Source organism: Cervus canadensis, chromosome 14, assembly GCF_019320065.1.
Source record: "Cervus canadensis isolate Bull #8, Minnesota chromosome 14, ASM1932006v1, whole genome shotgun sequence".
Taxonomy (NCBI): domain Eukaryota; kingdom Metazoa; phylum Chordata; class Mammalia; order Artiodactyla; family Cervidae; genus Cervus; species Cervus canadensis.
The window spans coordinates 46,300,051-46,316,204 of record NC_057399.1 but is presented as its reverse complement, the minus strand read 5'-3'; the positions used below and the strand labels follow the sequence as shown (position 1 = coordinate 46,316,204).

Sequence of the window (16,154 nt, the reverse complement as noted above, 5' to 3'; positions counted from 1 at the left end):
TTCATTTGAACCAGTTCTAATGAGATGGATGAAACTGGAGCCCATTATACAGAGTGAAGTAAGCCAGAAAGATAAAGAACATTACAGCATACTAACACATATATATGGAATTTAGAAAGATGGTAACGACAACCCTATATGCAAAACAGAAAAAGAGACACAGAAGTACAGAACAGACTTTTGAACTCTGTGGGAGAAGGTGAGGGTGGGATGTTGCGAAAGAACAGCATGTATATATCTATGGTGAAACAGGTCACCAGCCCAGGTGGGATGCATGAGACAAGTGCTCGGGCCTGGTGCACTGGGAAGACCCAGAGGAATCGGGTGGAGAGGGAGGTGGGAGGGGGGATCGGGATGGGGAATACGTGTAAATCTATTGCTGATTCATGTCAATGTATGACAAAACCCACTGAAAAAATAAATAAATTTTTTAAAAAAATGAAAAAAGTTAGTAGATTCCATCTTAACTGACTTGAATGCCATGTTAATTCTCAAATGGCTATTTACTGATGACTGCTACCTTCAAGAGTTATTAGCATGAATTCTGTGGTGGTCTAGTGGTTAGGACTCTGAGCTTCCACTGCCGTGGTCCCAGGTTCAATCTCCGACCAGGGAACCAAGATCCTGCAGGCTGCGCAGTGCTCTAGTAATACTTAGAGCATTTTGAGCGTGCCAAAAGAAAAATTATATTTGTGTTTACTTTAATCATAAAGGTTTTTGCTATTTTAATACTATTTCGATGTTCGATGCAGCCTGGATCCCTCTCCCTCTGGGGCTGTCTTAGTGGCAAAGGGGGAGCTGGCATTTGAGGTTCCTTGCCAACCCACGGCCACTCGCCAGGGCAGTCATCCTGTCCAGAACTCCTACCACCTCTGTCTGCCCTGGCCCGTTTGGGGGCAGTTCAGGGAGGCACACTCTTTGTGGGGGTAGAGGTAGGCAGACCCAAAACCTTTTTGCCTGAAGTGGAAACCATAAATTTGAGGGGCTGGTCAGAGAGAATGGGCTGGGCTTTGATGGTAAGCTGGGTCACTGCAACCCTGCCCAGGCGGGCCCAGGACCTCTCTGCTGAGGTGGGACCCTGTCATCTCTGCCAGCACTCTCTGTTTTCTGCCTGGAAGCTATTTGGGCCTCTCCGTGGGCAGAACCAAGGCTCCACACATGCCTCTCGGCCTTCTGTGAGTCTGTTTCTGTTTTGTAAATAAGTTCCTAGTATTTTCACTTATTCCCTGGGCAAGTTATTTCATGGCCCTGTTTCCCCATGCACGAAATAATCCATCTTGCAGAGTCCTATAAGATTAATTATCATTTGCAACAACTATTTATCAGTCATCTACCATAGGCCAGTCACTATGCTAAGTACTTAACTTTCCTTGTCTACTCCCTAACCTTATAGGGGAATTGTCATTGTGGTTACTCATGATATAATGTATGTAAAGCCTCTGTCATAGTAACTGACGTACACTTGGACAAGGGTTGGCATACTACAATCCTTGGGCCAAATCCAGCCTGATGCCTGTTTTTGTGAATTAAGTTTTGTTGGAACAGGCATGCCCATTTGTTTACTGCTGTCTGTGGCTGCTTTTGCACTATAATGGCAGAAATTAAGAGTTGTGATAGAGGCCATATGGCCCACAAAGACAAAAATATTTGCTATCTGATCCTTTACAGAAAAGTTCACCAACTCCTGTGCCAGAAGACCAACTAAAGTTAGTTTGATGTACTTTTTTTTTTCTTTTGATCTTGCTGTGCAGCGTATGGGATCTTAGTTCCCCTGGGATCAAACCCATGCCCCCTGCGTTTGAAGCACAGAGTCTTAACCACTAGACCACCAGGGAAATCTCTGATGCACTTTTTATCTAAACAGGAGGCCAGAAAAATAAAGCAGTCAAGCAGGGCTAGAGAGTGGGTCATGAATTTCAAAGATGCAAAGATTTTTTTTTTTTGATACAAAGGTTTTTACCGAAAAAAAAAAGAAGAAGAAGAAGAAGGAAGAACTAGCAGAAATGAATGTGAACAGAGACCCTAATTTGTGACTTCCAGATACATTGCCTACTGCAGAGTGAGGAGCCTCCAATACAGAAAGTAGCAAGCAACATGCTCTGGGAAGAATTAGACTCCTCATCAGAAAGCCAGAAAGAAAGTCCTCAGTGAATAGATTAAGGATGCAGAGCAGAAATCTGTTTACCATGGAAAATCTCAGGAGGCAGAGTGGAAAGATTTATAAGGGAAGAGCAAGAGCAGTGGTGGCCCTAGAATGTTTATAACAGAAGGAACCTAGGAGTATCCCTGGTTGAGAAAACTGTCCCTTACCCATACTGATGAATGGGCGTAACTGAAGGAGCTTCTAGGAGATCTGAAGCTGCTCCCTAATGCCCATAGGCGCTCTCCGCCATTGGGAGGTTGGGAGTGGGAACAGGAAGCAAGAATATGGGCAGCACAAAAAGCCGTGACAAAAAGGACTTAGATTTTGAACAGTGATTGAAGATGATGGCAGGAATGATAAGCACGGTGGAATCATCTGGCTTCACAATTTCAAAAGGATTCTTACCGTGCGCTTGCTCTAGCTCAGGTGCTAGGAGAGTCAGTGGCCTGATGAAGATGGTGGTCTGAGCTATAAACTTTGTAGGCCAGGAGTGAGCAGGCCTTACAGCATCAATCCACTAACTATGGGTAGCCAGCGATGTTTATCAATCAAGTTGTTTTCATTCTTTAACCTATTGGAATTACAGCAGTCAGAAGGCCGGATTATAGAAAGGTAGTTTGAAATATTTCTGTGGTTAAAAAGAAAGTGAAACCATACTGTCAGAAGTTCTTAATCTTGTTTTTTGATATGCTCTTGCTTTTTCTTTAGATAACATCATCTTTCAAAATATTTTTTCTCATTTCGGGAAAGTGATGTAAAAGGATTGAGATTTCTGGAAAGTATAAAAAAATTAACAAAGAAGGAACCACCTGCAGTTTTGTTTCAGGGGAGTTCTGACTCATTAATATATACTCTCATCTCTACTAAGTTTTTTATCATTCAGTGTTTATAAGCCTTTCCATCTCCAGAATTTTTAAGCAGAGTTCAAACTAGTTTAACATTGATAGAGTCGATATCTTAGGGTAACTCTTCTGAAATTCCATCCTATTTGGGGACAAAACTAAGAAGCATTTTTAACTTTACCTACTTAGATTAAGTTCAGTTAATTCTTATTTTCTGTTTCACTTTGATCCTGATTTTCTTCAGTTCTTTAATTTTTTAAGCATATGAAAGTTATTTTAGAACTGGACTTACAGACTGGTTTTCTCAGAAGGCACCTAAAAAATCACAGCACTATTAGCAATGATGTTCTGGTGTGCTGAAAATAAGGTTTTTGAGCGGAAATGTTAGAAAAAGATTTTACTTTTAGAGAAAGACCCACAATTGTGTATGTAAGTCAGCCAGAAAACCCATCTAACTTAACATTCATAGTAAGTAAAAGAAAGGCAACGGGCCTGTAATTGTTCACTCATTCAGTATTGATTGAATATCTATCTATATGCCTCCACTGTACTGGGCACTGAGGATACAGCAAGACAAAACTCACAAAAATTCCTGCCTATGAGGAGCTTATATTCAAGTGGGGGAAGACAGACAATAAACAAGGTAAATAGGAAAATACATAATATAGAAGTTGTAAATGTAAGAAGAAAAATTGTGCTGGAAATGGAAAAGGGGGCTGTTGGGGACTGGATGTTTACAGTTCTTAACAAGGGCTCAGTCAGCTTTGAACACCCTAATTATTCTTTAAAATGCTTTGGGGCTTACAGGACACTTAGCTGGAAGTTTGAAGAAGGTTCCAAGAGACAGGAATTGGGACTGGTGGTAGCTTGCCCAATTATCTGATTACTTAAGACCTTATGCATAGTGAGAACATTATTTCATCCCTTGCCTTCCCTGTCTTCTTAACCTCCACTACCACGTATCCCATGCCAGTTACTTTTAATTTACCCAATTAAAGTGAAAAGAGGAAAAAAAAAAAAAAGTGAAAAGAGGGGGGAAAGTGTTAGAACTATCTTTGCTTATGTTTTGAGCCTGATGAATTTTTTTTTAAATATAAATTCTGGTGAGATCCAGAAATGGAAGCCATATAAAAGCAAAATTCCCATAACTTTTGCTTTTGCAGTTGAACTGATCATTGAATCCACCCTAGAATTTCTTTCCATTTGAGGTATAGCACTGTGTCTGGAAAGAAATGAGTCAGGAGTTTTGGGTTCTGGGTACTAGTTATGCCACTACCTACCTAGGCAGCTGGAATTAGGTCCTCAGCTGAGAATCTCTAAAGTGCTGTGATTCTTATTCTTTTCAATCAATGCAAGTCATTAATTGCATAAACCTAGATGAAATATAGCTTCCCTTTTTTTTCAGGAAGTAAATATTCGTGGCTAAGACTACTAAACTGGGTTTTGTGTATGATAAACAGAATATGAATATTATGACTGATTTACATGGCTCTTTGGTCTCCAAGAATGTTTTTCAGTAGGAGCATGTGTCAGACTCTTTGCATATATTTATAATTTACATCAAAGTGGATTTTTAAATGTAGAAAAGATTAATTTGCATAGGTTAATATCAATTTTTATTAAAATTGGAATATCTTTAGAAAACTAGAATATTTATTTAAGATCAATTTAGGGCAACTTTTTTTTGTGATGATGGCATTACACATGAATAAAATCTTGGTAAATAATGATAATTAATTATAATAGCTGCCAGGTGGTTTGATAAATGCCTTATATATATTAACTCAGTTAAGACTTATAAGTACCCCATGAAGTAGGTACTGTTATTTCTTTCATTTTATAGACGGGGAATCTGGAATTCAGGCTTCCCTGGTGGCTCAGTCAGTAAAGAATCTACCTGCAATGCAGGAGAAAGAAAGTGAAAAGTAAAAGTCATGTCCAACTCTTGCAACCCCACAAACTGTATAGTCCATGGAATTCTCCATGCCAGAATACTACAGTGGGTAGCCTTTTGCTTCTCAAGGGGATCATCCCAATCCAGGGACTGAACCCAGGTCTCCCACATTGCAGGCAGATTCTTTACCAACTGAGCTACAAGGGAAGCCCTGCAGTGTAGGAGACCCGATTCCTAGGTCAGGGATGATTCCCTTGGAGAAGCAAATGGCAACCCACTCCGGTATTCTTGCCTGGGAAATCCCATCGACAGAGGAGCCTGACGGTCAAAAGTCCATGGGGTCGCAAGAGTTGGACATGACTTATGGACTAAACCATCACCAATCTGGAATTCAGAGAGATTAAATAACTTGAGCCTAAGTTGTTTTTTTTTTTTTACTTTTAATGCAGTCTTTATTCATTTTATTTTGGTTGCACTGGGTCTTTGTTGCTGCTCATGGACTTTCTCTAGTTGTGGCGAGTGGGAGTTAGTCTAGTTGCTATGCTTGGGCTTCGCATTGCTGTGGCTTCTCTTACTGCAGACCACAGGCCCTAAGCACATGGACTTCAGAAGTTGGGGCATGCGGGCTCGGTAGTTCTGGCTCGCAGGTTCTAGAGCATGGCCCTTGAGCCTAAATTTGATTTCAGGTCTATCTGACTCTGCCTGGCACATTATCATTACTGCTTTCTTAGGAAAGAACATTCTCATTTGAGGTGGCTAAACACTTAGAGAAGAAACTGACAAGAGATTTAGGGATAGTTTGGTATGTTTTATGTGAAAGCAAGGATCGTGAGCAGATTATCTCCGCTGACTCCCATCTATCCCAAAGTTTGTACACCTAGAGCTGCCACGCCTTGCTTAAATTAAAAATATTATTAGTTGTAATTTATGTAACAAGTGAATATTCATTAATCCTGAACAATTGTATTTTTGTTCACGAGAGTTCTCAATATGTCCTTCTTATCTCAGAAGTTCATTTGTTATAAGCCTATTTGAATAGTATATGCAAACTGTTGTCAAAAAAACCTAAAATTCAACTTCATTGTAACATAGTTTTTGCCTTCATGATATTGTCCAAGAGTATTATGCCTAAAGTACTTTTGATAACACTATTCTAATTTATTTCATTTGGATTTATGTTTCACTTAGTATTTTAGTATATAAAGATACTTATCTTTTCTCTTGCAGGTAATTATTAAATAGCAGTTTATTAATTCCAGATTACTGAACACAGACAAAAATTCTAAAATTGCATGAAATATTCTACAGTTAAAATTTTTCACTGTTATTTTCAGTTAGTGTAGAAGTGTTTTGTTTTTCTTACCCCCAATTAAATTTCAAATGATATGCTGAATAGATTTCATTTGATAGTCATTCATGGCTCAGAACTGTAGTATGTTGGCCAGTATTAATTGATGTTCCCTCAACTTGGGCCTTTAAATAAAAATATGTTTTTAAACATTGACTACAGTATACAAGGGCTTCCCTGGTGGATTAGATGGTAAAGAATCTACCTGCAATGCAGGAGACCTGGGTTCAATCCCTGGCTCAGAAGATCCCCTGGAGAAGGAAATGGCAACCCACTCTAGTATTCTTGCCTGGGAAATCCCATGGACAGAAAAGCCTGGTGGGCTATAGTCTCCAGAGTCACAAAGAGTTGGACAGGACTGAGACTAACACACACAGTATACAAAGGGAAACTGTCAATAAATATATCTGCTTTCTTGATGTCAGTAGATCACATTACTAAAATTTAGCCATAAAAACAAAAGTGTTACAAAAATACCACAGTGATATAAAGCAGCTCTATCATAAAACTGAGCTGTATTCTTTTCTACAGAGTTCCAAATCAAGTAGGCCATGAAGAGATGATTTCTGCAGAGAAAAGAATTCTCACAAAAAGTACTGCATGAAAGAAGAGTTGCGTCTTAAGTGTCCAAGATATGAGAATTCTATAGGGAAATAACTAAGGATGGGAATAAAGGGCCAGGGAGTAATTCCTGCTCAATTGATCATCATAGAGTATTAACCCTGGACACCATTTTTGGCCCATGGCTGGCAAATTGCCAGAATTGGCACAGTGGCCTGAAGGGAAGGGTTTGGGTGGAAACACGCCCTAGTGTGTGCTGGAAGCCCGAAATAGGAGAAGCTGACCTCTGAAGACAAAGCCAACTTACACGGGGAAAAGCAGAGAAATTCACAGGCAAATAGAGCCAGCATGTGACTGAGCTGAGCCTAGAGCCCTGTCTGCCTCTGGACTTCCATTTATGTGAGTCAGTAAAATTCCTTCTTTTTAAAGCCTTTTAAGATAAGTTTCTGATACTTGCAGCTAAGGCATCTTAAAGAAATTCTTGACATGTTAGGAATTTTTACCGCTTTTCATTAAATATGTTGTAAATAGTTTCACTTTATTATTTTTTTTTTTAATTTTTATTAGTTGGAGGCTAATTACTTTACAGTATTGTAGTGGTTTTTGTCATACATTGACATGAATCAGCCATGGATTTACATGTATTCCCCATCCCTATCCCCCCTCCCACCTCCCTCTCTAGCCGATCCTTCTGGGTTTTCCCAGTGCACCAGGCCCGAGCACTTGTCTCATGCATCCAACCTGGGCTGGTGATCTGTTTCACCCTAGATATTATACATGTTTCGATGCTGTTCTCTCGAAACATCCCACCCTCGCTTTCTCCCACTTTAGACCATAGATTATTTTTGTTTACCTGTAAGACATTAAAATCTGTTTAAAGTTATGAAGACTAAAACAAGCGTGATATCAGTGTTCAACTAGGAAGAGGAATCAGTGAAACAGAATATTTAACTCAAGATTTTGTTAAGGATACAAAATAATTTACATTAAGATAAAGTTGAAAACTGATGAATTTTTGTTAGTATTGCTTTGTAACTCATACCACAGCAAAATAAATTGTAACTGATTAAAGGTGTAAATGTCAAAAAGTAAAGCCATAAAAATGGTAAAATGAAAAATAATTTTATAATCATGGCGCAAGAAAGATCATTTTAGGCCTGATGCCAAAGGTAATAAACATACAGGAAAAGATGTTTACACAAAACTTAAAAATGTGTTTCATTTTTCTTTAGCATTTTTCAATTGTGAAAGTAGTTCATTGTGAATTCAGTGTAAAATGTAAAAAACATCAAACAGTACAGAGTTGTATAAAATAATTAGTATCTCCTTTTCTTCAATCCCTCACTTCATGGGTAACTACCTTTAATAATGTGTATTATATATTTCCAGACTTTCATCAATATATATATGCACATATAGTGTGAGTATCTAAATATGTAAGTTTTTCAAAACAAGAATCATTCTTAGTTATATTTTGCATCCAGTCTTTCTCTGTGAGCATTGTATCTGGGCATCTTTCCTCATCAGCACATCTAGAGCTACTTTACTATTTTTAACATCTGCCTTGTATATTCCATTATATGAATGAATGATAATGTATTTAGTCAGTTACTTACTAATGTATATTTTGGATTTTTCTAACCTGGGAAACTTTCTTATAGAGAAAGTTCTGATAAGTATATGAAAGTAAACTATTTTAATATAACCAGCTTTTTCAAATCAATAATAAAAAACATAAGCATCAAATTTACATAGGAAATAACATAAAATATATTTATATAGAGAAAAATGGACAAAAGCAATGCAAGACAATTCAGATAGAATACAAAAGACAAATCAATATATACAAATAGATGGCAAATAAATATATGTGTTTCCTAGTAAAAGGGGAAAACACAGATTAAAAGAGTGAGCTATTGCCTTTCATCCAGCATATCAGCAAAGAATAGGGGGTAAAAAGAATTTAAAAATGGGAAAGTGGTGGTTTCAGGGGAAAAGGCTTCTCTTTTATAAACTAAAAGAGAAGTATCCGTTCATAGTATTTTTAGCAGCATGATTTGCCAGTGTTTATTAAATAGCTTCAAACCATGTATAACTTTTATCCAGTGAGTCTATTTGCAGAAACTTTAATGAAAAAAATAAGGCTACAGCTATCTTTTACTTGAGGTAATTATGAGATTGTTTAAATCCAATAACTTAAAAATACGTTAAAATAATAAATATTCAACTACTGAATTGAACAACATCAATGAGATGGGCTCCTATGCAGCACACTAAAAATGATGTTGAAGATCCTTTTGTAGTTCATGAGCATGATGATTGGGTGTTCACGCTGCTGCGTGACATGTGCCTCCCTCACAAACCTTGTTACGACATCAGCACATTACCTGTCTGACGTAAAAAAAAAAAAAAAAAAAGATGTTGAAAATATATTTTTATATGGAAAAGTGCAGGCCAAAAAAATAGAATGCACAGAGGATTGCTTTTTAAATTAGTGTGAATATACATATGCATACACATATATATAGAAAAACACTGCCACTGAGGTCATGGAGAATTTATTTTCTTCAGCTTTGCTTAACTGTATTTTCAATGAGCAGGTATTACAGTCATCTGACAAAAGCTATAAAATATTTAAATGAAGCACATGTTAAAAATAAAACGGTCTATCAGAATTAGACTGTGAAGGAAACAGAAGCAAACAGAGAACATCTGGATTGCTATTGGTAAGGGAGGTGTGCTCTCTTTTTAAGAGGACAGTGAATGACCCTCTGCCGTATAAGGTTGTATTTTTGAGACTATTCTCTCTTTATTCTCTTTGAGACTATCCTCTCTTTTATTCTTAATTCTCAAACCAAATGAAAAGAGAACAAAGCAGTAGGAAGAAACTGATAAGGACCTTTAACTGATTTGGAGGGTAGGGAGTACTAAGAAAACTAAACCTCAATTAACTCTTGCAGTAATTTTGTGTAGCAAGAAAATAGTATGGACTTCATTAAGCTGGAGAAAAACCCACTGAACTCTTGTCACCAGAGGAATTTTGAGACTAATTTGGCCTGAAGTGTGGGAACCATCTTGTCGGGAGGAGACCTTTTATAAGACTTATACTCAGGATCAGTTAGAAAGAAGCCTTTCCACTTGGTCTGGGCATAAAACCAAAATGTGATATATTTTGAAATGTGGTAAAAGTATTACATTTAGCTTATGTGTATGCTTTCAGTAAAATCTTGCCTGATAGGGATATTATTTAGACTAAGCTTAGTGTTTAACAAGAGCCCTCTATGTATTAAATACTTTCATATTAGAGAGAAGAGGGATGTAAAAAATGTGTTGATCTACCTCTTGGTTAACCATCCCTGGTCCCGAAGTCCAGTTTTTGGACAATGTTCATGTAATCAACATAACATGAAACGTCAGTTTATAGCCATGAAGCAAAGGAACAACCTATGACCAGAATGTTGAATTTGAAACCTAAAGCTATAGTGGGAATATCAAACCCAGCAAAACTATTAAGCACATACATGATTAGTGGGCAAGTGGCTTTTGCAAGGTTGAGCTGTTATGTTTAGATTTTCGGCAGTAGCTTATAGCATACAAATGGTAATTCTCTGATAAATCTAGAAGTGAAGACCTCTTTCAAGTGAATCATACAGTCTTTTCTATCTATAGACATCACAACTGAAAATTAATTCTTGAGACTTCCTCCTCAATATAATAATGTAAACAAATGTAAACCCTACTTATTTATTTGCTTAACATTGTTTACTGGATACCTATACTGGTTGATTTAATCCGTAACATCCATAACATAGCCAGCTATCAAGGTTGACTATCAAATATGAACCTTTGACTTCATAAGAGATGAAGTGACTATTCTTGCCTGGAAAAATCCATGGACAGAGGAGTCTGGTGGGCTGAAGTCCATGGGGTTACATGACTGAGCATGTGTGCATGAGGGTGGAGGGAGATGGGTTGGTAGCAATAAACTGGTAGAACTAAAAAAAAAAAAGAGATGAAGTGACCTCATCTCCCTCTAAGCTTGCCAGATCCACTCATGTGGGCAATTGTTTACATTTTTAACTCTCTTTAGCAAAATACACAAACCTTACTATTTGATACCAGTCTTCCTGTGATTTCTTTGTAGTCTGAATTTTACTGTTGGTGTCTTTAGCCTTGGCACTGTGATTTATGACCTTAGCCTCAGATTCTGATTTTAGTTTCTTTTGTCTCCTCATATTTTGGATCCTACCTTTGTCATATTTTTTCACTTTTGTTTCTTCCTGAGCTGTAATTCAAATTCCTGAGTTCAGCACCCCCCACAAGTTCCACCCACACATCTCTTAAACTGAGACTGAAACCGCAGGGGAAATGTTAACTCAGCTTGAAAGGCATCTTTTCTTAGTCTCTAGATGTGATCTCCTCTTAGGTGGAGGGTCCTCACCAAAATTTGTTAATTCAAGAAGCACTGTGCAAGAATTATCTGTTTGTACAGGCTTTTCCCCCAAGGGGACAAGAACAACCTGTTGTACTAGTTGCCATCATTCTGTTAGAAAAGACATTTATGATACACACTCGAAGCCTGTCTGTCTTACATTCAGTACTCATCTGCTCATTTACTCTCCCAATAGACACATTTGCCTACACAGCTTGTCTGGTACGTGGTTTATTAGAAGGAGCTAAGGTTACCTTGTACCTTAGTTCTATTCTGGTATCATTTCACTGTCTTCTGCCCATCAGTCCAGATAAATGTGTATCTGTGAATGTGTACATGGCATCAGGTACATTACTTGGCATGAATTTGGCTGAACACTCTTAGCTTATTGTGAGTATATGAATTTGATGCCAGTTTGTTTGAATTATAATATTAAATTATTAATACCCATATCATGGGCCAGGCTTCTCTGGTGGCTCAGAAAGTAAAGAATCTGCCTTCATTTAGGACACCTAGGTTCGATCCCTAGGTTGGAAAAATCCCCTGGAGAAGGTAATGGCAACCTACTCCAGTACTCTTGCCTGGAGAATCCCATGGACTCCTCCCAGAGGAGCCTGGCAGGCTACAGTCCACGGGGTTGCAAACAGTCAGACACGACTGAGCAACTTTTCACTTCTTTAATATCATGGGCCTAGAGCTATTTGGATTACTTAATAACTGAATATCTGAGAGTGTCACTATAATGCTATCATTTTAGAAATGCAAATGTTTTCTTTGGTACAATTTGAGGAAACTTGAAAACCTTAAGTTTCCCACCAGACTGCCACGAAGCGTGAAATTCCACTTAAGGACTCATTTCTTTAAATCGTTGAAAGGAATTCAAGATGCCTAATAAAATATGTGTGTATGTGTGTGTGTGTGCAAGCCTGTGTATTTTTAAAATGTTAACAATTACCTGGAGACAGTCGGATTATTGTTAGCTATTTTTATTTCCTTATATGTTTCCCTATTTCCCAAAATTTCTATATTGAATACATATACTTTTATTATCAGAAAAAAATGCTATAAAAATGTTTATGCAAAAAAAAATTTAAAAAAAATGTTTATGCACCCAAGGATGGTAAAATTTTAAAACTATTTTCATCAGGTAGCACCTAGTTGAATATGTATTTCTCAAACCTTCTACATTAATATTAGGTAGCTAGAAGCCAAACTCCTTCAGAAATTAGTATATGATCCCAAAGGAAGTAAATCTTGATAATGTTCTTGTTTTTAAGCAGAACAGAAATTCTTATAACACGTATTTTTTTGTATGTATGAAATGTCACACTAAAATACTTTTTAAAGTTTAAAAAATTCTGAAAGGGTCAAATATAAACTCCTTATTTTCCTAGTATTGCCCAAGACTGCCATGACAGGATTCATGCAGAAGGAATTCTTTATAGATTATGCTGCTATATAAGTTGCATTCTAAAAGAAACTTTAGAATGTGTAAGACAGCCTCATCTTAGGCTAAACTTCACCCCATTTTATGGTAAAGTTTAAATTCGACTCAGAGTTGTGAGGATAAGCATCATACCATACTAACTCACATCAGATTAATGCTCCTTTTCAATGTCAGGTAAATTCATCTTTGATTTCATGAGAATCCAAGGATTAAAGAAGGGGTAGTTTCCTCCAAGGGTAGCTAATTGTCTATTTCATTTTCAGGTATATTCGTGGAAATTTTGTCTTCCAGTCATGTACTCATCCATTCGTTTATTCCTGTATTTCTGAGCAATGTGCTAGACATATGCTACTAGGGATATTGTGGTGAACAAACCAGACATGGGCCCTGCCCTCATGGAGCTTAAGTATGGTGTTGCTGACATGCCACCCTTAGAAATTATATTGTAGGTTTTTGGTGGGATTTTTTGAAGTATAATTCACATTTCATAAAATTTATCTTTAAAGTACTAATTGTGTCTTCTTTCACTTATTCAACTATTTATTTAGTGCTAGTTACAGTAAGGGGCTTCCCTGGTAGCTCAGATGCTAAAGCGTCTGCCTGAGATGTGGGAGACCTGGGTTCGATCCCTGGGTTGAGAAGATCCCCTGGAAAAGGAAATGGCAACCCACTCCAGTACTCTTGCCTGGCAAATTCCATGGACGGAGGAGCCTGGTAGGCTACAGCCCTTGGGGTCGCAAAGAGTCGGACATGACTGAGCGATTTCCCTTCCCTTTACAGTAAGGCAGTGTATTAGATAAGTGAAATAGATATAGACCCAGCCCTTAAGAGTCTTACAAGTAAGATTTACCGGATAGTAAGAATTGAAGGATTAAAGGCAGGAGGAGAAGGGAATGACAGAGGATGAGATGGTTGGATGGCATCACCAATCGATGGACATGAGTTTGAGCAAGCTCGAGGAGTTGGAGATGGACAGGGAAGCCTGGTGTGCTGCAGTCTATGGGGTTGCAAAGAGTCAGACATGACTGGGTGATTGAACTGAACTGAAGAATGCTAGAATTCCACTTCTTCATTTACACTGAATAATCTTTTTTCTCCCAGTTTTATTGAGATACTGACATATATCACTGCATATGTTTAAGGTGTATAGCAGATAACCACAGTGAATTTAGTTAGTATCTACTATCTCATATAGATACAAAAAAGAAGAAAGCAAAGAAAAAGAGAACTTTTTTCCTTGATGAGAACTCTTAGCATTGGTTAATCATATATCATCTTTACCTATCACATGCCAGGATTAATTCAGATTAACCTATGCTTAGCAATGGCACCCCCGGACATGACTGAGTGACTTCACTTTCACTTTTCACTTTCATGCATTGGAGAAGGAAATGGCAACCCACTCCAGTGTTCTTGCCTGGAGAATCCCAGGGACGGGGGAGCCTGGTGGGCTGCCGTCTATGGGGTCACACAGAGGCAGACACGACTGAAGTGACTTAGCAGCATGCTTAACTGAGGAACTTCCCCAGTGGTCCAGTGGCTAAAACCGTGCTCTGAATGCAGGGGGCCTGAGTTCGATACCTGGTTAGGAGCCTAGATCCCCTACGCTGCAACTAAGAGTTTGCATAGTGTGTACTTATCCTGTCCCATACTGGTTCTGACTAGCAGCCGGTTCCTTGTCTCGTAGAAGCCCCATTGTTCTGCTTTTCCGTGAGATGCTGCACCTGGAAGGGAGTTCTGTACTGCCTTCCTCCTTGGGAGAGGCAGATCCTTTGTTTGTAGTTATGGCCCACTAACTACTTTTATCTAAAAGATAAGAAAGATCAGTGGAAACCAGCTGCCCTTTATTCAGACTTTTTCACTGGCTTTGATATAAGCCCTGCTATTTTCATCCAGAGTTTGCTATTTATTTTACAGGTTTGGGAAAAGTCTGTTTAACTCAAGTCCTGTTTTGATCTCATTCCTTAAGCTCTTGGGTGACTGGTAAACATCTTAGAAACCAAGAGCTACTAGACTTGGTGTTAATTGTTTTAGGGTCATGTAATTGTAGACTTTGAGAATAGTAAGGGGCTTTCAAGTTTCAGGACAACCCCTTCATCTGACAGATAGGAAATAGAAGCCCGTGGAGTTTCTGTACCTTGCCAAAGACTGGGATGTGGAGCCCCCACACCATTTAAGCTGTGCTGAGTTGCTTTTATTTGGAGGAGAGGAAGAAAAGGCTTTCTTCCCTCCATACCTCTATCGAAGGAGCTCTATTTATAATACCTGCATTTGTTCCACATGTTAAGTTTCCAGTTTATATCTTATTTGAAGAATGAGTTGTATTATGCACAAAAAGTTTTAAATCATTCTATTTCACCATGCTGCCTGCAAATTAATCTTAATTCACAGTCATATTTTTGTTTTCATTTAATTGAAGAGTGTAAGCCAGAGCTGAAATTCTACATCTGTGGAAAAGCTAAGGAAAGGAAGTCTGACACTTATGAAACCATGCAACTCAGATTGGGACTCAAACCCAGCCAAAACCCAGACTGAACCCACAGTCTTTTAACTGAGATCACACCTGCTTCCACATCTGCTTCTCAGGACTCAATGAAGCTTAGGGTCTTTTTGTTTGTTTGTTTGTGCTGGGTCTTCATTGCTTTGCATAGGCTTTCTTTAGTTTGCAGTGAGCAGGGGCTACTCTTAACTGCAGTGCACAGGCTTCTCACTGTGGTGTCTTCTGTTGCAGAACACAGGCTCTAGGCACATGGGCTCAGTAGTTCTGGGCATGGGATTTAGTTGCCCATAGCATGTGGAATCTTCCTGGACCAGGGATTGAAGCTGTGTCCCCTGCATTGGCAGGCAGATTCTTTTCCACCATACCACCGGGGAAGTCTGAGATGTACGTTCTTGATGTCTCATCACAGAAAGAATTCAGTGAAAGACAAAGTGATAGGTATGAAGAGAAACACACTCCACAGAGTGTGAGCATCTCAGAAAGTAAGAGCAGCCCTAGGGTATGGAGTCATCAGTTTTTATAGGGGTGGGAAATTTCATAGGCTACAGTCAGCAGAAACAAGACTGGGAGCTGACTGTGGCTCAGATGGTGAACTCCTTATTGCAAAATTCAGACTTAAATTGAAGAAAATAGGGAAAACCACTGGACCATTTGGGTATGACCTAAATCATATCCCTCATGATTATACAGATCAAATTGCCAACATCCGTTGGATCATCAAAGAAGCACGAGAGTTCCAAAAAAACATCTACTTCTGCTTTATTGACTATGCCAAAGCGTTTGACTGTGTGGATCACAACAAACTGTGGAAAATTCTGAAAGAGATGGGAATACCAGACTACCTGACCTGCCTCCTGAGAAATCTGTATGCAGGTCAGGAAGCAACCGTTAGAACTGAACATGGAACAACAGACTGGTTCCAAATTGGGAAAGGAGTACATCAAGGCTGTATATTGTCACCCTGCTTATTTAACTTATATGCAGAGT

At 38.5% G+C, this 16,154-nt stretch overlaps 1 non-coding gene across 1 annotated transcript; it reads left to right on the top strand.

Annotated features, from left to right (window-relative positions):
- Nucleotides 1–9,079: 9,079 nt before the first annotated feature.
- On the top strand, nucleotides 9,080–9,185 carry LOC122453472. Its single transcript, XR_006273090.1, has one exon. It is a non-coding gene; the product is annotated as a small nucleolar RNA U13 (small nucleolar RNA).
- Nucleotides 9,186–16,154: the final 6,969 nt, after the last annotated feature.